This window comes from Panthera leo, chromosome C1 (genome assembly GCF_018350215.1).
Source record: "Panthera leo isolate Ple1 chromosome C1, P.leo_Ple1_pat1.1, whole genome shotgun sequence".
NCBI classification, from domain to species: Eukaryota; Metazoa; Chordata; class Mammalia; order Carnivora; family Felidae; genus Panthera; species Panthera leo.
The window spans coordinates 190,497,231-190,523,284 of NC_056686.1; positions in this window are offsets into that span (position 1 = coordinate 190,497,231).

The window sequence follows — 26,054 nt, forward strand, 5'->3', positions numbered from 1 at the left end:
GGAGACCAGAGCTGGGGGCTGGTGCTCGGTCGGTGGTGTTCTACGGGAGAGACGGGGGAACATTCTCCAACCCTAGTCTCTCTCAAATCTTTGGTCCAATATGGCCAGTTCAGATGGTCTGAAGAGGCTTTCCAAAGACGTCTTCGGTGGCCTGAGCACGTTCACCAGGACTGCCACTGACGACCAGCAAAAGAACTACCTCAAGAGTTATCAAAGCCCATGGAAGTCTGAAACAGTTGGACAGCCCCCGAGGAGAAACCGATGTTTCAGGAAGAGCTAGGCAAAGCAGATACAGAGAGAGAAATGTAAACCTTGAAACCCACCTTCCCTGAGCACACCATTAATTCCAGCCACGCTAAAGGATACGTCCGATGAACAAAATTATTTTCCCATGGAAAGAAAGAAGGGAGAGGAGACAAAAGAAAAAAGATACATATGTGCCCATGAGGGATTTTTTTTTAAGGGCATAAACAATATGGGAAAGAGAAAAATGCAGGTTCCTTTGTAGAAAGCGGGAGGAGGCCACTTGATTTGGGATTCACTTGATGTGGGAATGATGGAATTTCCCTCTGCACCCAGCTTAAGAGTAAATCAGTCTTGAAATGTACCAGAGAAACCAACAAACAAAACATTCCCTTCTCACGCATCTCTCATGCAAAGTGTCCCAAAGAGGCTCCGCAGAATGGAATTGAGCGAGGTCTGCAATGAGAAAGCATATACGCTATAAAGGAACATTCTATATAGAAGCAATCAATCCAAGGTGATTCATGCAATCAGTCAGTCAGAGGTGTAAATCCCTCGGGGCGCATGAGGTATGCCGCTGGCCTGGATGCCTATTTTCTGGGGGCAGTGAATGAATGGATTTCTCCCTCCTTCCCAGGCTCCAATGCTTTTAGCAATTGGCACTGTGGCGGGATTTATACCACGGTTCTTGTAAATTGTACCTTCTCTCTCTCCTTTTCAAAGGTTTCTTTCAATAAAATGCAGATGGAATTGTTGGAGAGCTGCTTTTCATGTGTTTATAGGTTACTTCTGCTCGGCTGCTTATGCAGGTGCGTGTCTCTAGGCCTCTTTGTTTTTTATTTTCTCTGCCTATTAGGGAAATGGAAACATATGGATTCCTTGTTTGGGCCCAGCGGACTTTATAGAATGGTATCCCTGTTGCTTTCCTCACACATCTTCCTGTAATCACATGGCTCTGAATTAGCCTCCTAATCCCCAGTGGAAAAGCCATAATACGGGGGAAATTCAATAAAATGTATATGTGGTGTGAATGCCAAAGCATTTACAAAAATAGATGGGAACGTGGTCATTTATACACCCGTGTTAGGAGACTCTTAGCTGGCGTTGGTGATGAGTCACAATGTGCGTAAAGAAGCAGACATCCAAAATGGCAGCCGTGAGCCTCGTGTTCAAGCAAGCTGAGATTTTAAAATCTAGTTAGTTCTCAAGTGCAAAGAAATTGGAGGCCTGATTTTGGATCTGAACCTCCAACATAAATATTTCCAGGTCACATGAGCAGTTTAGTGCAGAGATTCTTGACCGGGAAGACGGAGTCTAGAAACATGCAGAGTGTTCCCCGAAATGAATGGCGAAGCCCCACTATAGGTAATATTCCCATATTATAATTTTCATCGTAAATAAATAACTCATTTATTGAAGTCTGCGTGTGTTTTATTAAAGGGCCCCACTACAGTCCTTTAGGAAGAAGAAATACGTAAATGTTCACCATCCCCAGCAGAGTGCTTATTAAGACCAATGGGAATATGGTGTCTACACTGCTCAAAATTTCAGAAAAGCATCCCTCAGGTGAAGATTATCACCTGGCAGTCATTCTTGCATGCCAGTCAAAGGGCAGCCTGGGAAGGAGGTGAAGCACACAGACATCGTCCCCACCCACATCTGGACCAAAAGACAAATGCAGCCTCTGAGGTCTCAAGTTTGCCACATTTTGCAATCGGGGGGCCCCAAAATGATTTGCAGAGGTCCAGACCAAATGTGGCTGGATTTCATGTACTTTCCTGAGCCTTTCAGGAACACTGCCAAAGTTGCCATCCTGAGGGAATCACACGGTAGAGTCCTGACAACCACAGCCCCTGACCACCTTCCCGTCACAACGGGTGGGGAGCATGCTCTTCTGGATGGGTAGATCCCACCTGAGTGGGGCAGAGACATAAAAGCCTTCACCAGCCCTTTCCCGGACCCACCCCAAGTTTGGATATATGGCTGCCTGAGGAAGGACTTGGAGACACTCTCTGCCTGGTGGAGAATCACTGCATGTAACGAATGGTATCCGCAATGGAGCTTTTTGTTTGGTGAACAGAGCGAAAGCAGAAAAAGGAGTCACTGAAAAGGAACTGCTTGGAAAATTCTTACAATGGGCCTCATGACTTGAATTTGATTTTTCTCCTTGAGATTCCTGGATCTAATTCTACAGCAGCTTTTTCTTTAAAGAAAATAGAACAAGGCCTAGCAGTGGGGTCCCTGACCTGGGCTTGAGGCCCCACACCCCCTCACCCCTGCCCTCCCCAGTCCCAGCTCTCCCTAAACATACAACCTCAGGCAGACTGGGGGACGTCTTGAGACTTGCTTTCTAAATCTGCAAAATGAGGGGCGCCTGGGTGGCTCAGTGGGTTAAGTGTCCGACTTCAGCTCAGATCAGGATCTCGTGATTCATGGGTTCAAGCCCCACATTGGGCCCTGCACTGACAGCTCAGAGCCTGGAGCCTGCTTTGGATTCTGTGTCTCCCTCTCTCTCTGTTCCTCCCCTACTCTCACTCTGTCTGCCTCTCTCTCTCTCTTTCTCTCAAAAATAAAGATTTAAAAAAAAATTTTTTTTAATCTTCAAAATGAAAAGTTTGGACACGATGATTTCTAAACTCATTTCCAACCTGAACATCCTAGGACTCCACATATTAAGTGTTAAAAATTAAACGTTTAAATGTGCTACGCATACCAAGCAAATACAATGATGCTTGTGACTTAGGCAGGCCCAGAAGGGATTTCTCAACCGGGCAAAATTGGTCCCTCCACCCTTGTGTGGACTCCCCTTCTGACCATCAGCCCTCGTTCAAGAGATGGCTGGTCGGGGGCGGGGTGGGCGTGGGGGTCCAGCAGGTGTGGGAAAGATTGCACAGGTTTTGTCACGGAAGCATTTTCTCACTTGGTTTATTGCCAGGAGGAAGACGCAATAAATACTAATTAAAATAACCCGATGTGGCATCTTTCACCCTGACAAGTACCTCAGCCCCCATCTTTACATCAACAAAGCAAAGATGTCATGTATGGATCTAGGGAGAGTAAAAGCACAGGAGTTACACCTCACACTCCCGCCCTCCAGAGCAGCCACAAGTTCTGTGAGTCTGTGATTGCAGCTATTTCAAATGTAATTACCTCAGTCATCCCCCACTGGGCAGGGACTCTTAAGGTCTGCTCAGCTTCTAGTGCATGGCTGGTGCTCAATAAATGACAAATGCAATTATAATAATTAATAATTCATATATTAATAATGCAATCCTTTCCCCCTGCTCCGTATTTGCCCGCCAACAGGCCATGCATACACACAGGAACGGGGGCTGCCGGGCGCCCCGGAATTTCTCCACACTTCCATAAAGCTGTGTCCAAAGGTCACCTTGAAGAGGCGATCCCGGCTGCCTATTAGTCTAACAAAGGTGGCTGGCCTAAGTCTTTGCTTCATTTTCTTTCTATCTCCTTCCCATTACAACTATTTGGAACTGTCTTCGGAGGCCCAGCCCCGAGCAATAAATGCCACGTTAACACAGTCGATAGCTGCGTGGGACCCTCCTTGTGCTTCCCAGAGGCCCGGCAGTCATGATACCTCACTCCTCCGCAGCGCCTCCGTCCTTATCCAAAAACTACAAAGAACTCAGGCCACTGGGTGTCCATCCAGACCCTCCCCCACCAGGGCCTAGCCTGGCAGCAAAGAGCCTTGAGGAGTGTGGAGCCGCTTATCTGGGGTGAATTGGTGAACTCAGTTTGGCAAATCCTTATCCCACAGCGAACAGATTGTTCATTTCAGAGGCAGTCACAAAAATCAAAAGCTCGAGCAGGTTATTAATATCCTAGCAAGTCTTCCCAGAAGAGGGCTAATGTTGATCTCTTTATCTCATCTGTGTTTTCTTTTTTCCTGGAATTCTTTGATTTCTCACAATGCAGGTAATTCTACTCTGTTTGATCAGAACTCACTCAAGTTGTCTAATGAATTTCAATTGCCAGTTTATTTAGTTTTCCAACTGGCCTCTCCTCCCCCGGACATTCCAAGCGATTTCCAAACTAGGATTAAAACCCGGTGCTTCTTACCCCCACCCCACCCCAAGCACCCTCCCCCCACTCCCCCTCCACTCCCCCTTCCTCACACCCCCCCCCCAACGGCTTGCTCTTCCCCCAGACCTTGCCACTTTCTGTGATATTAAGGCCTCGGTCAGCAGGAAGCAGCGAGGCTGACGTCATCAGACAACTCTGTAATCCTTCTGGAGCCCAGAAATGACTGACCTTTTGTTATGCATAAAATCCACTCCTACACCCTAACTCTGAAGGACCGGAAGGCAAAGGAGTCCTTTAAACTGATCACTTCGCTTCTTACAAATTGCTCTCTCACATTGTTTTTTTTAGCTTTACTTTTTTCCAGACTCCAAGTAAAACCAACTCGAATACAGCTTCTGATTTCACCTTCAGAGGATAAAGTATCTATGAAACGAACTTGCAGATTTAATTTTCTGGGTGTTGATTAGATCACATTCATCAAGATAATGTTTAATTGGAGAGCTCTGTTAAGCATACCACTGGCACCGGCCCACCCCAAATAGCTGCTGCTAATAAGCCGGTGTTCCCAGTTTCCACATCTGCACGACTCTGTCTCACTTCTGTCTCCGGTCCTCCTGGAGAAAGCGCTGTGTGTATGTTTTTGGTACACTTTATGCCTCATAGGGGACTGAGAATGGAACCCTTTGATATCAGGTTTTCTCTCTCCCATACTTCTAGTTCAGTACCAGAGCCAAAAGTATCTGCCTCTGTGTTAACATTCTCCTTCCAGACCATTAAAAATACCTCTGCCTTCAGTTCAGTTCTTTGTTTTACTGAATTTGAGATTTCTCATTAAACAAATACATTGTTCACTTACCGGTAAGCCCATCGGTACGAGAAACCCAACACAGCAAACCCACCACCTTTTCTCTATAAATCTGTTCTTCGTCTCCTGTCGTTTATACGAATTCGAGCACAACACCACTCCCCTAATCCAAAGGTTGGCAACCTCTTTCTGTAATGGTCCAGATAATAAATACTTCGGGCCTTAGGCCGTATGGTCTCTGTCATAACTACTCAATTCTGTTGTAGCGTGAAAGCAGCCATCGACAGCACATTAAGGAATAGCATGGCAGTGTTCCAATTAAGTTTTATTTACAAAAACAGGTGGGGGGCGCCTGGGTGGCTCAGTCGGTTAAGCGTCCGACTTCGGCTCAGGTCATGATCTCACGGTCCGTGAGTTCGAGCCCCGCATCGGGCTCTGTGCTGACAGCTCGGAGCCTGGAGCCTGCTTTGGATTCTGTGTCTCCCTCTCTCTCTGACCCTCCCCCGTTCATGCTCTGTCTCTCTCTGTCTCAAAAATAAATAAACATTAAAAAAAAAAATTATGTTAAAAAAAAAAACAGGTGGTTCCCCAGATTTGGCCCTTGGGTCATAATTTGTCAACCCCTTTGGCCAGAAACCGGGGAACCATCACGTCTCCTTCTCTCCTTAACCCCATACATCCAATCAATGATGAGTGCCAATCTTACCTCCTAAGTATTTCTGAATTCTTCTCTTCCTAACCAGCTTTAAGTTCTTACTCCACAATAAAGAAGTTGCAATGGTCAATTACAGAAGATGCAAGAAAGATGGGATGCCTAGCTGGCTCAGTCTGTGGAGCGTGAGACTCTTGATCTCAGGGTTGTAGGTTCAAGCCACACGTTGGGTATAGAGATGACTTAAAAAAAAAAAAAAACAAAAACAAACCTTAAAAGATGCAAGAAAGACAATGGGGCACACCAAGCTATGTTCAAAGAAAATTACTCATGCAAGAAAAGATTGGACAATAAATTTATGCTTATCGTAATTCATCAAATCTAAGATATAATTGATTCTAAGATATGCATTAGTTTATATATACCACTAAGAGAGAAAAAATCTAGCCAAAACTATAATCAAAGCTTTCGTATCACTTAGAATTTTTATTTCATACTTCTTGAAAAAATTATTTTAGACAGAGAAGACATTGATTTTTGTTGTTAATCAGTATTGTGCATATAAAATATACACATATGGGGCGCCTTGGTGGCTCAGTCAGTTAGGCATCCTACTCTTGACTTCAGCTCAAGTCTTGATCTCACCATTCGTGGGATGGAGCCCCACATCAGCCTCTGCACTGATTACTCGGGGCCTGCTTGGGATTCTTTCTCTCTCCTTCTCTCTCTGCCCCTCCCCAACACATTCTCTCTCTCTCTCTCCCTCCCCCCCCCCAAAATAAATAAATAAACTTTTAGAAAATAATAAAAAATAAAATATACATACATATGAAAATTAACTGGTTAAACTTCTTGACATGCTGAGTCTGATTCATACACACATCATTCTCTTTCTAGAGTCATAGAAGTCTGTATCTTTCAACTCAATGACTCCCCCAAGGCCATCAAGGTGATGACAATGCAGCATCTCTTGAAAGAGCGCTCTGCGATTGTGTCCAGCCCCTGACACATAATCTGCAAGTTTTAATGCTGTCCCTTTCTGGATCTTGCTAGATGGTGTCAAAGGAATGTTTGCCAACAGCAGGCAGGACTCCTATTCCTTTCTCAAAGAGCTCCTAAATGGTTTGTGGCTTAGAACGTTGAGGCCCTGCAGTTGTCCAGTGGTGCCACCAGGCAGAGCAGACTAATATGCTTATGACGGCAATGACAAGTGCATCTTGAGTCTGCCTGGCAGACAGCAATTACAACACAATCCTGATTGCAGAGATGTTAGTGTAAAAAAAATGTGCATCTTAGCATCCATGAAATATGGTATATATATTTTATATTTTTTTTAAGTTTACTTATTTATTTTGAGAGAGAGAGTGCATGTCAGGGGAGGAGCAGAGAGAGAGAGAGAGAGAGAGAGAGGGAGAGAGAATCATAAGCAGGCTCCACGCTGCCAGCATAGAGCCTGAGGTGGGGTGCGATCTCACGAACTGAGCCAACCTAAGCCAAAATCAGGAGATCACAACTGAGATCACATCCTGAGCCAAAATCAGGAGTCGGACACCCAAACAACTGAGCCACCCAGGTGCCCCAATATATTCTATATTTTACGTTATAACAAATGTTTTCTGGCAGGATGTAACATTCTTTTTTTAAACCCCTCCCCTTCAACCAGTTTTTAGATTAACTAACTACCATTGTGACCTATAAAATAGTAAAAGCACTTCTGCTGTGTGTCCCAAACAGTAACTTGGCAAGATCAGTCTCTATCGGAGGTGAGATCTGGAGCTTGAGTAGCTCTCTTTGTATGAGTATGTCACTCGTGGCTAGACTGTGTCACTGGCTCTACCTTTAGCAATGGGGGAGGGGGAGGGTGGAATTCGTTTTTTCCCCCAAACTCCTCCCAATAGGCTTGAACAATTCTTATTTCCCTACTTATGTGGCTTGAACAAGCTCAGCCATGGTGACAGAATAAGTAATAAGATTCTTAGGCTGCAATCTTCTAGTCCAAAGATTGTGCCATGACCTCAAATTTGTGAAGTCTTGTGGGACTCACAGGATACAAAAGGAAAGAGCTAAGTTTCACAGGGAAATCCCTCTGACCCCGAGAGTTTGTATCGTTCTCCCAGATTCACCCTTGGAAGGCAGGTGCACCCACGGAGGAAAAGCATCTGGGGCATTCGGGTTTATACAGGACAGCTCCCCGTCAGAAACTGGGTATGCCTCCAACATCCCCCTAGAATGAGTAGCTAGTTCAACTTTTGATTACAAAAACAGTGCCACTTCCCTTTTGGGATGAGCACTGGGTGTTGTATGGAAACCAATTTGACAATAAACTTCATATATAGAAAAAAAAACAAAACAAAACAGTGCCACTTCTATCGTTGTAGGGCTAGAAGGGATCTCGAAAAGCCAGACGCCTCAGGCTCCATCTGGAAAGACTGGAGAAAAGTGGAAGAGAGTGGATTTGCCTGTGGGACCACCCACGGTCAAGGACAGAGAGCCCAAATCCTACCCCCACACCTTGGGACCCTTGCTAGCAAATTCCTTAAGTTCTCCAGACAGTGGCTACGGATAAGACGATTTTTTTGATTATTAAAATAAAAGCCACCCACCCCAAACCCCACAATCAGAAATCATCTTTTTCGAGGCACCTGGGTGGCTCTGTCGATTAAGCATCTTGACTCTTGATTTGGGCTCAGGTCATGATCTCATAGTCCTCGGGTGGAGCCCTGTGCTGGGCTCCTCCCTCACTGGGTGTGGAGCCTGCTTGAGATTCTCTCTCTCTCCCTCTGCCCGCCCCCCCCCCCCGCCACATCTCAAAATAAATAAAATAAACATTTCAAGATAATTAATTAATTAATTAAACCAAATAAGAAAGAAACTTTTTCTCCCTTTGCAACGTGAGTGAGGGTAGTCCTGCCCAAAATCCTGTAAGACCTCTTCTTCTAAGGTTTAAATGGAATTCACTAAAGCACTTGGGGAAAAATACCATGGTTTGATTCTCTTGTGCTGTTTGCGAAAGAAAAGGCCGCAGAGTGAGGAGCAGAGCCCAGACGATGGCTGGTGGAGCCACAGGGCTCCCGCTTCTGACATTCAGCATCTGAACGGATCCAGATAAAACAAAACAAGCTGAGTTAGACATGAGCCCACAGCACCCTTCTTCCCGCGTGCCCGGAAAATCCTGAGCGGAACCGCCCGTGCGCCTGGGAGACTTTCCGGCAGCCGTGAAGGGATGGGGGGTGGGTGGGCAGAGGGGAAAAAGGAAGGGGGGCGTCACTTTTCTCTGTCTTATTTCAGCTGTAAATTTTCTGGGCAATACGACCGTGACAATTGATTTATTTTTCATTTAATACAGATTTATTCTGTGAAGCTTTGAACACTCACTGACTCAGAATGGAGAATTTTCAGTTTAGCAAAAGCAAACGCTCAATAAATATTATTGGATATGAAATTTGTTAATCTGCACTTCCCCTGTTTGGAGATAACCATATTTTCTGCTGCCCCGTTTGACAGATCTCCAACCTCTAGCATTTCAATGTTAATCTGAAATGATAACTGATCAAGGCTCATAACCGATTTTCTTTTCAGACAAGACTGACATTTAAAAAAAAAAAAAAAATCACCTTCTTAAAATCACCCAAAGAACAAGTCAGGAAATCCCTAGGGAATCTAATCAGATCTATTATGCTAACGATGAAGACACCCCTGCCCCCAAGCCCTCAAGAAAGGATCTTAAGGAAGTAGAAATTAAATTGCCAGGTCTAATGGATTCCCTGCGTGACTAAATCGTTGTATTATTTCTCATGTTTGAGGAGATATACAAATTTCACACAGAGGCCCACTCCCAGCTTGGATATTCCTGCTTTAACAGCTGTTGCCTTGCCCTGTGTCTAAGGTCAGGTTCATCGATGGAGGAGCCCAGGGGTTCCTACTCAAGTGGGCTGAAAGCATGAAAGAGTTTTCTGTTGACATTACTCGGATGCCTCCAGGAGACCCCTCCCCGGTCTGTCCCAGGGAAGATTCCGCCTCTCCTCCTCATGATGGGAGGTGGTGGTGATGAAAGGAATCGGGGTAGCTGAAAGCACTTTCATCTAAGTCTGAATAGTGCAGGATGGTTCGGGTCACCCAGCTGTCCCAAAGAGGCCCTGCCCCTCCTGGCCTCCAACCTTCACCTCTAGCTTCAACAATCTGCTTCTTCTTGGGCCCCATTTCTTCCGCAAACTCCAGAGAGAAAACTAAATCAACCGTCTTAAGTCTCTGGGGGGAAAGGGTGGCATAAATACCTTCAACAAAGAATAACAAACTTTTTTTTCTAATGTTTATTTTTGAGAGAAAGAAAGAGGGAGAGCACATGCAAGGGGAGGAGGAGGGGCAGAGAGAGGGGTACAGAAGACCCCGAAGCAGGCTCAAAGCTGACAGCACAGAGCCCAAGGCGAGGCTCAAACTCACGAACTGTGAGATCATGACCTGAGCCCGAGTCAGAAACTTAACCTACTGAGCCACCCAGGTGCCCCAGTTACAAACTTTTGACCTTCTCCTTTTGATCAGCCTATTGTCCAGTAGCAAAATCTGAACTAGCCCTCCAGGCTGTGGGCATAACATACAGTTTTTTACCCTCAATTCCACTTACTGCATTTACATTTTAATGGGGTTTAGATTTTATATATATTGGAAATCATCATTTAGGATGTATTGAATAATGGAATGAATATAATCGTATAGTCTATAATAGCACATGTGTTTAAATGCATCATCTGTGTAGTATAGTACGGAATTTCTTTTTTTTCAAATAGCTATTAATAAGGCTAATTTTTTTTTTAATTTTTTTTAACGTTTATTTATTTTTGAGACAGAGAGAGACAGAGCATGAACGGCGGAGGGTCAGAGAGAGAGGGAGACACAGAATCGGAAGCAGGCTCCAGGCTCTGAGCCATCAGCCCAGAGCCCAACGCAGGGCTCGAACTCACGGACCGCGAGATCGTGACCTGAGTCGAAGTCGGACACTCAACCGACTGAGCCACCCAGGCGCCCCAATAAGGCTAAATTTTTAACCTGATAAGCAGACCACTTTATCCAAACTCAGACAGGAACCATATCCTTTCTACAAATCCTAAGCTTAGTGAACACTAAAAATAACGTGATGCCTTAAGTTTAAAGTTAGTTCCTCAGGGAGTTCTTTGCTCTGATCATTTCTAGCAGCTTCTACCAAATTATTTCCATTCTCCAACATCAGTTTTAGTTATGCTTTAATAGGACCTTCCCCAGGAAAGTGTATCTACCTGTTAAGGAAAGAAATCAGAAAACACTATAACTACATCTCAGACTTCCTCTTTCTGTTGTCATGTGAAACGGGCATAGGGAAGAAAGCAGACGATTCTGAGCTGAAAGCAGGGTGTGCGGCAGTGTAGGGGGTTCATCACGCCTGGCAACCAGAGAGCTCATCAGAAGGCAGGAGGCCCGGGCTCCTGAGAGCAGGCCCCCACACATCCACAGGCCGGTGCCTATAAGCCCCGACCTCAGCCCATGAATAAGGAGAGGGCACCAAATGAAGCACCTGGAAGGTGAAGGGAAGAGAGAACTTCCTAACTTTCATGCGTGCGTTCACAAAAAGGGCGAGAGGGTCTGCACACAACATAGAAGGGCTCTGGACTCAAGTAAGATGCCTAGGACCTAGATAGTCTTCCCTACTGCTCCCCGTCTTAGTTTGCTCAGGCACCGTACCACAGGCTGGTGGCTGAAACAACAGACATGTCTTTTCTCACAGTTACTGGTGGAGGCTGGAAGTCCGGAATCAAGGTGCCACCATATTTAATTACTGGTGAGCCCCCTCTTCTTGGCTTGCCTTCTCCCTGTGTCCTCACATGGCCCTTCCTCAGTGTGTGCAAGGGGAGGGAGAGGGACAGAGTGAGAACGAGAAGGGTTCTCTGGTGTCTCTTCTTAGAAGGTTACCAATCCCATCAGACCCAGGCCCCACCCTGAGCCTCTCATCTAATCCTAATTACCTCCCAAATGTTTCCTCTCCAAATACCATCACCTCGAGGGTTATGGGAGGGGGTCACACAAACATTTAGTCCATTGTAGGACCACAAGCCCTAAAACAACCAGCCACAAAGGCTCAGAGCCACGCAGTACAGCCATTTATTTCTCACACATGTATAAGGTTCATTGATTTCATCCGGAGGCCCAACTTATGTATTTGGGGTCCAACTAGGGGTTGGCTGATCTACACTGGATCACCTCAGGCCATGTTCCTGGAGGCCCATGTCTCTTTCCTCTAGCAGGCTGGCCTGGCCCTGTGCTCCTGGTGGTGGCACAGGAGCCACAGAAGAGAGCAAGCCTTTTCCGCCGTCTGGTTGTGTCACATTTGTTAACCACTCCGTTGGCCAAAGCCAGGGCGAGTATCTGAGCCCAGAGGCGGCATGGAGGGTGCGATATAAATAGTGTTTTAACACTGGTTAAACAGTATTTTAAGCAACGTTTTGACAAAGGAGGGGGGACGGGGTTAAGTCTATAATGTTCAATGAAACCAAGACTTTAAGAAAGAGTTCATCTTTCTTGGGTTTTGTCTCTCTCCTCTGCCTCCCCTTAGAGGGTGTTTTTCTCTGAAGAGAACGGTGGGGGGGTGGCTCAGCAAGTGAAGTATCCAATGGGGCCTATTTGCAGCCAATTCCAGCTTGTGTGAGAAAGATAACACCACATCCTGAAAGTTACTAGGTGTGGGGAGAGGAGGAAAAAGACAAAAGAGCTATTGTACAGACATCCTGATGAATTAAAAAAAAAAAAAAAAAAAAAAAAACAAAAAACTAGGCGATTTAAACAGAAAATCTAGGACTCTGAGCTTCTGGGTTGTCAGGATAATTGAGAACAGGTAATTTCCTAAGTGATAACGAACTAATGTAGAAGCGCTGGAAACAGGTTGTACCAAAATATCAAATTTAGGGAGCTCCCCAAGAGACAGCATGACGCACGCGTTCTGGTAGTGAGAACGGCATCGCGACCCTGCACAGCCGAGCGCGTGAATGGTCCTGTTGCCTGTGGTCCCCTCCCGAAGGAGGCAAAAGCCTGCTGCAGCAGATTCCAGTTGTCATAACCAGCCTTCCCTTTTCTGCAGGGGGCCCTGGGAGTCAGCCCAGAAAGGGACCCAGGTGGCAGAAAGCAGACCAATCCTTGTCCCAGAGCAGCCAAGGGTGCGGGGCTTGGTGGTTGGGGAAGAGGTACCTCATTGCTCCTTCCTGAGTCCCCTGAGGCGTGACTCCACTAAGGCAAGCCACCGGCAGACCCTTTGACCTCAAGGAAAACCCTGCCTCTGTTTCTCCATCTGTGGAACAGAGCCATTCAAAGCCAGACCAGCTGAGAGCAGGCCGTTGGGGCCAGAAATCACTGCCCTGTGTCTCCCACTATGCCAGGTACCATGGTGGCCCCTTCATGCCCATCAACCCACTCACTTTCTCTGAGAAGGATAACACCCCATTCTGTGAGAGCCAGCACCCCAAATGCAGACAACCTAGCCCGGGAGCACTCACAGGGCGGGAACCCAGCCAAAAATAAAGGGAGGTAAAGAGGCCATCGGTGGGCAGGGTGCGGGGGTGCTGTGAAGGCGGGTCTGGTGTGCTGCTGAGTCCTGGCCCACCACCCGCCCCCGCCCTCCTCCGGCAGCTCGATTCACACGGCCCGGGCCTTGGCCTGCGTGGAGGCGGAGCTCCGCAAACGGCCTCCATAGTGACGTAGAGACGTCCATGGGCACAAGCTGTCACACTTGTCACTAACACCAAGTGATCTGGGGAGACACCTCCTGGCGCTTGTGGTATCCGTGGCTGTGCCAGCGGCGGACGAAGGGCTCAGACCAAGGACAACCAGAGACTCAGAAAGCCTGGGGCCTGGAGACCAATCAACTGCTGTAAAATCTCTTTCCATTGAAATAGGACACGAAGTTCAACTTTAAAAAAGTCATCATCTGACACGCGTTCACAATTGGATTCCACACCTGGGTTTCTGAGCAAACGAGGAAATGAAGGTTTTGTCCAAAAGAAACCAAACAGAGCTGCTTTGATGCTCTGCTCATTCTGAGCCATCTTTTGTCATTTACTTGATTAATAAACAGAGGTGGTTCAAAAAAAACAAAACAAAACAAAAAAAACAAAGATGAAACAGAAGACACCCTTCAGCCCTGTCAGAAAATCACCACAACCTCCAGAAAACCACAGACACACAAAGGGAACATAATAGGACATGAGAGGTGCAGGCGTGGCCCCAGCTCAGAATGTAATCATCTCTCCCCTCCACCAGCCCTGCCTCTTCTCTCCCTTATCTGCCTCTGCCTCTCAGCTCCCACTCAGCGTATTCTCTCTGTAGATGGACACTGTGCCCAGCGCTACAAAATAGGCTACTTTTATACTAAAAGGAATTCAATAAAAGTGAAATACATAAAAGCCAGTGCTTATAGATTTTTGTTATGATTCTTTTCAGCCAGGCTTTAAAAAAGTCTCTGATGTGGGGAGAAGTATAACCAATGCATCTTGCAGGAGGAGACAAGATGTCCAGAAACAAAGCTGGTGTGCCTGCCCGAAGACAATCCCGGCCCCAGAACAACCCCCCCTCCCCCACCGCCTTCCACAAGAACCGTTTTCCAGCTTAACCCCCCTCGTGTCCACATGCTTTGGGACAACTTGCGTTTCGTCTGTCCTCTTGATGGTTTTGGGCACCGAGGAGGTGGTCCCCCCCTAAACTGCATCTTTTTATGAATCTTTCATGAAAGCACTCTTTTTTTCATAAGCAGTGGTAATCTGATGGTCATAGAGATTGATGAGGGGCCCGGGTGTCAGCAGACAATCAGACAGATGGCAATTTTGACAAGAAATAATCGTAATGCTTTTCACTCTCTTGACCTCAACAATTCAAGGCTCTCAAAACACAGCAGCAACTCAGAATTACAGGGAAGGAGAGACCTTGGGAAGGGCATCCTGATTCTCCTTCCAGCTTCTCACCCAGAGCTCAGACTAAAGGAGATATTGTCATCGGCACGTGGCCTCAGGCCACTGTGGGGACTGCTGTGCTCCTGGTGAGGACACAGGTGCAGCCCATGAGCTACGGGACGTGCCTCCTCATTGTCAGAGTCAAGGGCAGAGGACACAGTGAGCTCAAGAGCCCTCCCTGTGAGATGGAGAAGCTAAAGAGGAGCTGGAGGCCGAGGGCCATGGGAGCGGTGCAGGAGGCAGCAGTGGGCCCTCAGAGCACTGTCCTGGCAGGAGATGGTCACTGTGGCCACCAGGAAAGATCAGATGCTGCGGAACCTGCAGGGACACGATCATCATCACACTGTGGAGGGCCCGGCGGCCCTGTTTTTTCTTAGCATACACGTTCTTCGTGACATGGCTCCTTCCTGGGCTGTTAATCAGATGCTAGAGGGGACGTGCCCTGAGACAGTGACTAGCGACTCACTTCACCTTCCACTTGCCGCCTGCCATGACAGAGCACTTAATGAACCGCAGTGCACTAGCGTTTCCAGATGTGGGTACAGAGACGGCGGACTGCGGCTACCAAATCTTGGTGCTGCCCAGAAACGACGGGGGAGAAGTGAGGAGAGGACGTTTTGCCTTCAGTCACCCACATCCACACACACCAATACCAGGGCCATGCGCACAAGGACCAGTCTAAGGTGAACATCTGGCAAACTGCTTGTCAATACAGTGATAGTTAATTTTCCTCATTTCATGAAGTTCAAGGCCTCCTTAGAACTCCCTCCCTCTTCATCGTCCCCATAATCATAAGCATTCCAGCCAAGCGGCTCAGGGTTGTCTGTGCGGGCATCTCTCCCGTCCCTCGAGGGCCCTATCTCTCCTGAATCTTATGCGAATCTTAATCCTCATCTCCTTTGAAAAAGTTAATCTTGTCTTTGACTAGAAAGGCAGGAACTATCCTGCGCCCATAAAAATCTATAATAATATCTTTGTTCTTGAAAGCCAAATACAAAAAGTAGGAGGTGATTCCATATCCTTCTCGCCTTCTTTATCATGTCCAAACTCTGAACTGGAGGAGTTTTAAAAGGTGACAAATTTATTAATTTACTTTTCCAATTTAAAAAATGCACTTGTTGTAGCCTTCTGAAAACTGGCCTTGAAACAACAAATACCCGCAAGTAAATAGTGGGAGCTGAACAGTCACTAAGAAATAATGAAGTACTTTTTATAAAAGTCCTGTTTATGGCTCAATTTTTCTGCTTTAAGTACTGGCTTAGGCAGGAATAGATCCAGGCATGATTAAAACAAGATAGAACTTGGGGAGCCTGGGTGGCTCAGTCGTCGGTTAGGCATCCGACTTTGGCTCAGGTCGCGATCTCACAGTTTGTGAGTTCAAGCCCCACATTGGGCTCTGAGCCGACAGCTCGGAGCCTGTTTCAGATTCTGTGTCTCCCTCTCTCTCTGCCCCTCCCCCATTCACACTCTGTCTTTCTATTTCTCTCAAAATTAAATAAATAAATAAATAAATAAAAACATAAAATGGGGCGCCTGGGTGGCTCAGTTGGTTAAGCTTCCAGCTTCAGCTCAGGTCATGATCTTGTGGGTCGTGAGTTCAAGCCCCGCATCGGGCTCTGTGCTGACAACTCAGAGCCTGGACCCCGCTTTGGATTCTGTGTCTCCCTCTCTCTCTCTCTGTTCCTCCCCGCTGGAACTCTGTCACGCTGTCTCTTAAAAATAAATAAAGAATGAAGAAACTTTTTAAAAAAATAAATAAAAACAAAAACAAACAAAAAAAAAAAAGAAAAATAAATAAATAAAAACAAAAACATAAAAAAAAAAAAAACAAGCTAGAACTTAATGTCCAAAGTGTTCCCAAAATACAACTGTTCCTCAAAGGCACACCTCCACAACTACTCTGCACAGACCTTCGGCAGAGAAAAGTCCAAGCATCATAGCACGACAGTGCTCTGCCATCTGGTGGCCATAAGTGAAATGACCCTGAACTTTCAGTCAAAAGAACAGCTGAATCGCACAAACCACAGCAATCATTAACACCGTGGTTTTCTGAAGCCCACTACCAATGAGCAGCGAAAGCTGGGATCCTGAAAAAACAAAACACAAAAACAAATTAGATGTGGAAGAATCTCCCTGAAGCGTCACAGCTATGCATGAAACGCTCTTAAACTGCTTGATTGGCTGAGCCTGTCTCGTTACCCAGCACAGGTACAGAAAAGCAGCGATTATTAAGTCTGCAAACCCCTTCGATCATATGTATACGCTGACCATCTATCTGTGCTGTGCACATCTCTGGTGATGGTTAAATGGAAAAACACGTAGCTCATTTGGGTAATGCAGTTACAAGATGGGAAAGGAGATCTGGGACGTTCTGAGAGCCACCTGTGAATGTATTTAAATAAGTATGGTCTGCATGAGCTAGTCTATGATACACCAGTCCCAGAGACAACTTAACAAAACTGGTCACAGAAATTTGGAAAATCGGCCCCCTTGCTCCCTTTCTCCAGCACATCTGTCATTTCTCCCTCCTTGGTGATTCCTAATATACTTTAAAATATGAATCCCTCAGAGAAGTCTGACAGGAAAGTTGTTTTACTTGTTTAACTCAGACTCGCTTAAATTTCTTGGACCTCTAAATATGTTTTATTTGTTGTTCTTTGGGGTTTTCTTTTCATGTTTTTTATTTTCGAGAGAGAGACAGAGTGTGAGCAGGGGAGGGGCAGAGAGGGAGACATAGAACTCGAAGCAGGCTCCAGGATCTGTGCTGTTAGCACAGAGCCTGATGTGGGGCTGGAACCCACAAGCCACGAGATCATGACCTGAGCTGAGGTCAGATGCTTAACCGACTGAGCCACCCAGGTGCCCCTACTTGGGTTTTTTTTTTAAAAGCAATTTTATCCATGAGGTTTTTTTATGTTTATTTATTTTGAAAGAGAGAAAAAGAAAGAGTGTGGGGGAGGGGCAGAGAGAGAGAGAGAGAGGGAGAGAGAGAATCCCAAGCAGGCTCTACACTGTCAGCACAGAGCCTGATGTGGGGCTTGATCCTATGAACTGCCAGATCATGACCTGAGCCAAAATCAAGAGTCTGACACTCAATCAACTGAGCCATGCAGGTGCCCCTGTTATTTGTTTTTTTAGTTAGATCTTTGTTTTCGGATCCTTTTTAAAAATTGTTGTTGTCTTTAATATGAGCCAGAGAATTTGAGAAACTCAGATCTAAATGTAGTCTCAGCTCTGCTGTTAGCTGAGCAACGTTTTGGAAAGTCCCCTAACCTCCATGTGCCTTATTTTCTTCAGATGGAAACCAAGAGCAGAGAAGGAAAAGAAAACCTTTTACCTCAGCCATCTCTAAGTTCTACCATTGTTTCCCCATCTGCAATCAACTCTCAACAATCCACACTGTGGATTATCTGAAGCCTTTCGTCTGTGAAATAGCCGACTGACAACACACACTTGCTCCCTTCCTCTCCCCATATCCAACTAGGCTGTGAAGGAATAATAAAGAAGAAATTATAAGGGGAAAAGAACAGGAGAGGGAAGAACCAAAGGTACACGATTTCAAAAAACGCTAGGTGAAAAATAGTAACTAGCTCAAGTCATAACACGCAGCAGATTGTGTTTCCAAAGATGGCCACACTTCCTATCTCATGTGCTCTCCGGTGTGACCTTGCCACTCACCCATCAAGAGGGATAGTCTAATTTCCCTCACTTTTGAATCTGGGCTTGCCTTAATGACTTTCTTGTAACCAACAGAAGTCTTGCCTCTCTGCCTTGTCTCCGGGAAAGCTTTCTCTGAAAACATTCCCTCTTGGACCCCAGTAGCCATGCTGTAAGGAAGCCCAAGCCACGTTAAGTAACACCAAGTAGGCACCCTGGTCCACAAGCCCAGCTGAGCCGAGGTTTTGAGACATCCCAACCCAAGTGGCAGACAGGAGAGTAAAGAAGCCCCAGACAGAAAAGCTTTCCCGGGCTATTCTATCTGCTTTATTTTTATTCACAGCCTTAATGTAATTCATTTGTTTATTATTCTCCCTTGCTAGAATATAATCTCCATAAGGTCAGGGGACTTTATCCTATTAACCACTATATCCCCAACACGGAGTACATAAAAGGCACTCAATAAATATTTGATGAGTAAGTAAATGAATAAAACAATCAGAAAAAAAAAACACAGGAAAATGCAATCCATGCAAAGAATAGAATGAAACTTCAACAGGTATTAATTAATATCCTCGGAGAGATGTATAGCATCCACATAACAAGAATTGGAAGCTGTCAGGGTAGCAGGGCAAAGAAGAATAAACAGAATAAGGAAGAGCTTATACAAAGTAAAAATGGAGTCGCTGAAATAAAAAATTCAATAGAAGGCTTATTAGATAAAGCTGACTAAATCTTTCAGAAAGCTGAATCAAAAGAAAATGAGGGGGAGGGAGAGAAAATTAGGGGATCAATCGAGGAGGGCTCACATCTAATATAAAATCCAGAAAATAGGAGCAGAGAAAATGGAACATAGCTGAGTAGTACAGGGAACTCACAGGAAGCTGTGCGTGCACCAAGCCAGAGAATACCCCACCAAGCGGAGCAGACCACAGAGGGCGGGGGGAGCCCAAGGGAAACACAGGACTGATGGATTGTGTGATTTGTCTGAGCATTTGGAGAAGCCATTATAAAGTATTTTGTTGGAAAGTTCTGTTAAGTATTGAGAAAAAAAAACCAAACTGTGTGTGTGTGTGTGTGGTGACAGAGCCATAGCAAACTCCAAAACTAAAAACTTAAGGTGATTATTAACTCCAGGAAAAGCAAAACATTATACAATTTAACCTAGCACTAAAAAGACAAGATTATTACTCTAACCCTCAATTGTGAGGTCAGCATGTTGGGGGGATGGGAGGGAAAGGCACTGAAGGAGGAGAAGTGTAAGTGAGCTAAGTCCTCCACCACCAGAAGCCAGGAGATCATGTCCAAAATGCATAACTAATATATCTTAAGATAAGCATAGTATTTAGGTGTATGCAGTAAATACAGGAGAAGAACCATAGAGTCCTAAGTGGGGACCTATGGCGAGTACAGACAGATGAGCAGGAAATTAATATTTTTCTTTATAAGCTCTTTGATACTCACTGGTTTTTCAGCTATGTGCCTGTGTGTCTTTGATATATGTACACACACACACACACACACACACACACACACACACAAACATAAAAGACAAGGAAATCGACTCGAATATAGAAAAGGCCTGAGGAGGGTTTCTGGCAGTCCTGGATGGCAAGCTCCTGGGCATTGTTTTGTCTTCCTTCTTCTTGTTCGCATTTTCCAGATTTTCAATAATGAGAGTGTAATATGTTTGCAATGGAAACGTTCCAACGAACATTGTAAAGAACATACTGCAAATATTTATGCCAAAGTGATACTCCCCAAATCATGATACGCGCAGAAATTCCTTAAAATGTAGAAGCCCAGGCCTCACCCCCTGCGAGTCTGGACTTTCACAGATACCCTAAATATGCCAGAAGTGCCACAGTGCTCCAGACCAGAACATTTTGCTTTAATTTCCTAAATTACGCAATACGTGAGGCACCTACAATGGACAGGAAGCTTAGTGTCTCTCCAGGTTGAACCATTCTCTCATGTGCCCGCGTGTGTTTCCGCACACACCTCTGAGTTGCTAGCACCCCCAGCAGGTGCAGGCTGGGAGCAGAGATGGGCATTTGCGGCACACTCCCCAGGAGAGGTGCCCAGGAGATGCGGGAACCACCGGTTCGGGACCCCACTCTGCAAAGGGTGCTCCCCCACCCAGTCCCTGTAGCTCTCAGTTTCAGTGCCAGCAGTTGCTCGCTCCACAACATCTGGGGCCACTGTGTGACCACAGCCACAACAGAGACACTTGGAATTTTCCTGGAAAGTACGATTTGGTTGAGAGCAGTAACAGCTAGTAAATTCAACTGAAGAAGAGTTAACACAGTGAAGCAACTCCCCTCAGACGGTGGGAGTCCCAGCTCCACTGGAAGGGGTCAAGCATCGGTCGCCCCCCACCCCCAGGGGATGACACCACAGGCTTCCCACGGCCAGGAGGCTGGATTTCAAAGCCCCTCAGAACCCTAGCGCGGGGGGTTGCCTAAAGCAATTTTGCCCACCCACCTCCCCCCATGAGACATTTAACAACATTTAGAGACATTTTTCTTTGCTACAGCTGGGCACTGGCAGTGGGATGCCCCTGGCATCTAGTAGATAGAAGCCAGGAACGTGGCTAAACAGCCTACGACACACAGGACAGCTCTGCCCACCAGCTCCTGTAAAGCATCATCCGGCCCAAAACGTTAATAGTGCCCAGACTGACGAGCCATGTGCTAGAAACTGTGATAGAATTATTCAAATGAACTAAAAACATTAGCTGTTTTCTTCTTTTGCCTCTATTATCTATAAATACTCCGCTTGATAGAATGTGTTCCAGGCCAAGTGCAGAAGTTGGGGTCATTTATCGACAGGTGCAAGCCCACCAGTCGATCCTTCCCAAATAAGATCAAGACACACACTGTTACCGCCTCTCCTTAGCAGGCACAGACATAATCTCATAAAAGATAACTTTCCATGGTATGCTGCTTTTTTTTTTTAAGTCTTACTTCCCAGTGGAAGCTGGAGATGGTAAAAAATAAAATCTGTGTACAAAACTAGTGAGAAAAACAATTTGACAAGCGATGTCCAATGCTAAAAATAAAGTAAGAGGTGTTAGTTTCCTAGTGTTGAGGAGAATGGCAGATGCCGTGAGGCAAGTTCAAGACACCAGCATGACGTATGTTGGAATGGATGGATGTTAGATATAATCGTGACATCACCCCAGGAATAAAAGATCGGTCAATACGCTAGAGTACGGTGTTTCGTTAGATACAGATATAATAAGGCTAACAGATCAGAAGATAACTATCATTAAGAAGATTGTTGGGGCACCTGGGTGGTGTCCAACGGTCGACTCAGGTCATGATCTCACGGTCTGTGAGTTCGAACCCGGCATGAGGCTCTGTGCTGACAGCTCAGAGCCTGGAGCCTACTTTGGATTCCGGGTCTCCCTCTCTACCTCTCCCCCACTCACACTCCGTCTCTCTCTCTCTCTCTCTCAAAAATAAACATTAAAAAAAATGTTTTAAGGTTGTTTATTACTTATAGTTCTCCAGAGGAGGTACATGCCATGCCACACACAGCCATATGGGGAATCACTAGAAGCAGGTAGAGGGCAGAAGGGAGAGTATGAGCAAGAGTCTTTATTGTGGCTTCCATGGGGAAGACTGGGTGAAACAGAGTGGGCAGGCTCATCTAAACAGGTTTAGGATTGGCTAGTTTGGGTCATTTCAGCAGGCTCTGGGCATAGGGTCTGTCCCTGGTTGTCTGGTCCCCGGCCCCAGAGTGATTACAGTAGGTGGATAAGGGCCCAGAGCCTGAGAACCCGATAAAGGAGGTGATTGTGGTCATGGGCTCTAGAGTGATAAGGGTGTGTTTGCAAAGCACCCTAGAGGCCAAACTCTTTATTATTTCTAGAAATTGGCTAACCCTGGAAGGGGCAGTCCCTCCAGGGTCTCCAAAGCTCCAAATAACAAAGCATCAGAATACAGAAAATAAAAGACATGATTAATACACGAAAGGAACGCCTGAATGAAAAACTATGCAACATAGTAAACTTATTCTTGCTGAGTGTGCACGGGTCCACGAAAAGGAGATATACACCCAAGAAACGTGAACGGTGCCTGACAGAGTGGGGTTTTCCCCTCCACAGATTGGGCTTCACTCAAATGGCTGAGTCATCTAATGAGTGAACAAAACCAAACATACACACAAATACGCATCAACTGATGACTGAATAAATAAAATGTGGTTCATCCATACAATGGAATATTATTTTTCAATAAAAAGGAATGGAGTACCGGTACATGTTACACCATGGATGAACCCTGAAACCATCATACTACATGGAAGAAGCCAGATAAAAAAGGTCACATACCAGGGGCATCTGGGCGGCTCAGTCAGTTGAGCGTCTGACTTCGGGTCTGGTCATGATCTCATGGTTCGTGCATTCGAGCCCCATGTCAGGCTCTGCGCTGACAGCTCAGAGCCTGGAGCCTACTTCAGATTCTGTGTCTCCCTCTCTCTCTCCGCCCCTCCTCCACTCGCACTCTGTCCCTCAAAAATAAATAAACATTGAAAAAAAATTAAAAAAAAAAAAAGTCACATACCATATGATACCATTTCTATGAAATGTCCTGAGTAGACAAATCTGTAGAGACAGAAAGTAGATTGGTGTTGCCAGGAGCCCAGGGCAAGGGGGAACGGGGAGCGATTGCTAATGGGAGTAAAGTTTTTGGGGGAGGTGATGAAAATGTTCTAAAATCAGGAAGTAGTAGTAATGGTCGTATCAATCTATGAACATACCAAAAAAAAAAAAAAACCTACATGGAACTGTACATTGTAAAACAGTAAACTTTGGGCTGACCTGGCTGCCTCAGTTGGAAAAGCGTGCGATTCTTAATCTACAGATGGTGCACTCAAGCCCCACATTGGCTGCAGAGATTTGCTAAAACAAAACAAATAACCTTAAAAAAAAAAAAAAAAAAAAAGAGTACATTTTGTGGTTTACGAATTATGTCTCAATAAAGCTGATTGAAAAAAAAATTTATTTTATTTTATATATTTATTTTTTATTTTTTTCCACAAGAAAACAAATCTACACCTTTATTTACTTAATTTGCAGTTAGCTTAAATCCTTAAAGGGTACAGCATCAAACAGATGCTGTGGCCAATGGCTTTAGCAGGAAGGTTGCTTCGGAATTTGGCACGAACCATGCCACTATTTCCATGAGCACGAGTTACTTTTCCCCAGATCTCCCCCAATTTTATTCGGTTTGCCACCAGGAGTCACTGTGTTGTTCTTTGCTTTGTACACATAAGCGTATCTCTTGCCTAGATAGAATTCAGTTTCATCTCAAGCATAAACACCTTCAATTTAAGAAGAGCTGTGTGCTCCCTCTGGTTCCAGAGACCCCGCTTATAGCCAGCAAAAATGGCTTTGGACCACAGCCTTCCAGACATATTTGTCGTTTCAGGAGACCTGTTCGCAGCAGGTCTCCACAGGTTCCAAGATGGCGGAAGAGCTGTTACAAAAAAATGTTGAAAAATCAACAGGCTGTGCTAGGCTCCGCCTGAGACACAGAGTGATGAATTGAGAGTGAGCAGGCAGGAAGGCAGGGCTCAGGGCTGGTGGTCCTCCCAGAGGAGGGGCCTCGGGTAGGCAGGTAGCTTTGGTAGGCCTGCCCCCAAACTACCGTGCCCACTGGCTGGCCTAGTGAATTGTATTCCACCCTAAACTATTTATTACTTTGACATGTGACGGCTTTTGGTAATTGAGAGCCTCCTATTAACATGCAAATCCTCCCAGGAGAGTCAGAGCAGCAGTGTCTCTGGAGGAGGGAGGGCAATCTTGTAGGAGAAGCTGCAGGCCACCTGCACGCAAATGCATCAGTGCAGGTATTGCAAACGTGGTGAGACTCAGCGGAGCCCTCAGTCGTGGGGGCAAGGGGAGGGGTTGTGACAGGGGCGTGAGTCTGACTCCGGAGAGATTGAAGGGAGAGGGGAGCAGGTGAGGGATGGATATGGGACAGAGGAAGGAGGACATGGAGTATGGGAATGGCTTGCTTTTCAGGGAACCGTAGGAGGTGAAGGCAGACCACGGCAGAGACGAGCCTACACACCCCACACTGTGGTCCCAAGCCTCCCTCCACCACACAGCACTCCCTGAGGTGACAGTGTGGCCATCCACGTCAGGACGGAACTAGGGTACAGACAGGGGAAAAGACCTCGAGTAGGTTAACAACAGACCAGGGAAGGATGTGACAGAAATCAGGAGGCACAGTGTCACAAGCCAAGGTGCCATGGCAAAGCCCAGGTGGCCTCACACCAGGACGGGGAGGTCGCTGAGGACCAGGGACAGTCCATGAGCCACAGTGGCAGGGCCAGCCCGGTAAGCCCGAGTCTCCTCCTGCCTCAGGCTGCCCAGTGTGGTTTGGTTCCACACGAACTGGACACAAATGATGTGTCACGCCAGCCCTCGCTCCCCTCAATAGAAGGAGCTGCACTAAGAAATCTGTCAGTAACCCGTGCATTTTGCCACTCCCTCCTCCTGTGGTAAACATTACTGAAGGTCCGCCTGGCACGGGACCTATAACAGACAGTGAGCACGTGGACAGACTGAGACGTGGCCCCTGAATGCAGTGGGGACAGAGTCACATCCAGAGTCAAAAAGAAAGCTCCTCCCATGGTCCTTGCCAGAGAAAGCCATTCTCCTTTTAGACTCAGGGGGAGAGCATTCACTCAGAGAAGAGGTCAAGGCTAGGGGCATAGTGTCACCACTTCCTATTTTATGAGCAGGTGTTACCATGGCCTGGGGAAAGGGCATGCATGAGGGGGAGAAGGAAGGCACATCTCGAGGGGCTTCTGTGGGGACAACAGGAAAGTCATCCTACATCAGGGGCTCTGAAGCTCAAACGTATCAGAATCACCTAGAACAGATTCCTGGGTCCCGCCCCTAACGTTTCCCCTTTGGTAAGTCTGGGGTGGAGCCTAAGCATCTGCATTTCTAATCAGTCCTCAGCCATACTGATGCAGGTACTGCCTAGATAAACTGTCTCACCCGTTTTCCCAGGTCACCCGCTCAGATGGGTCATGTGAAGATACACAAACAGGGCTAAAAGGAAGGGCCCAGCATCAAACAGTCTGGCTGGAGAGAAACACGAGGAGAGATTCCATCGAAAAGACACAAGTAGGGGCGCCTGGCTGGCTCAGTCGGTTAAGCGTCTGGCTTTTGAGTTCAGCTCAGGTCATGAAATCACGGTTCATGAGCTTGAGCCTCGCGTCAGGCTCTGCTCAGACAGCACGGAGCCTGCTTGGAATTCTCTCTCTCCCTCTCTCTGTGCCCCTCCCCCATTCGCGCTCTCCCAAAATGAACATTAAAGAGTACACCCTATAAGATTTGTAACTGATCTCATTTAAACCACACAACACCCCCACAGAGGTGGTGTATTCCTGTCGTCTATTTATCCATATCAGGAAATCAAAGCACAAGGAAGGTTAAGTATTAGATTCAAGTCCCAGAATCAAGTCCAGCTCAAGTGCCCTCACCCTTAACCACTGTGCCCTGCTGCTGGGAAAGGAAGTAGAACCGACACCAGAAACAGAGAAGCTAGAACTTTCTTTCCCTCAGAATCCTCCCACCAGACCTTCAGGTAAGCACCTCAACTTTGCAAGCCGCTCTTTTTGCAAGCGAAGTGAAAAGGGAAGTGTGAGTTTGCCCGGGCTGCCAAAGCAA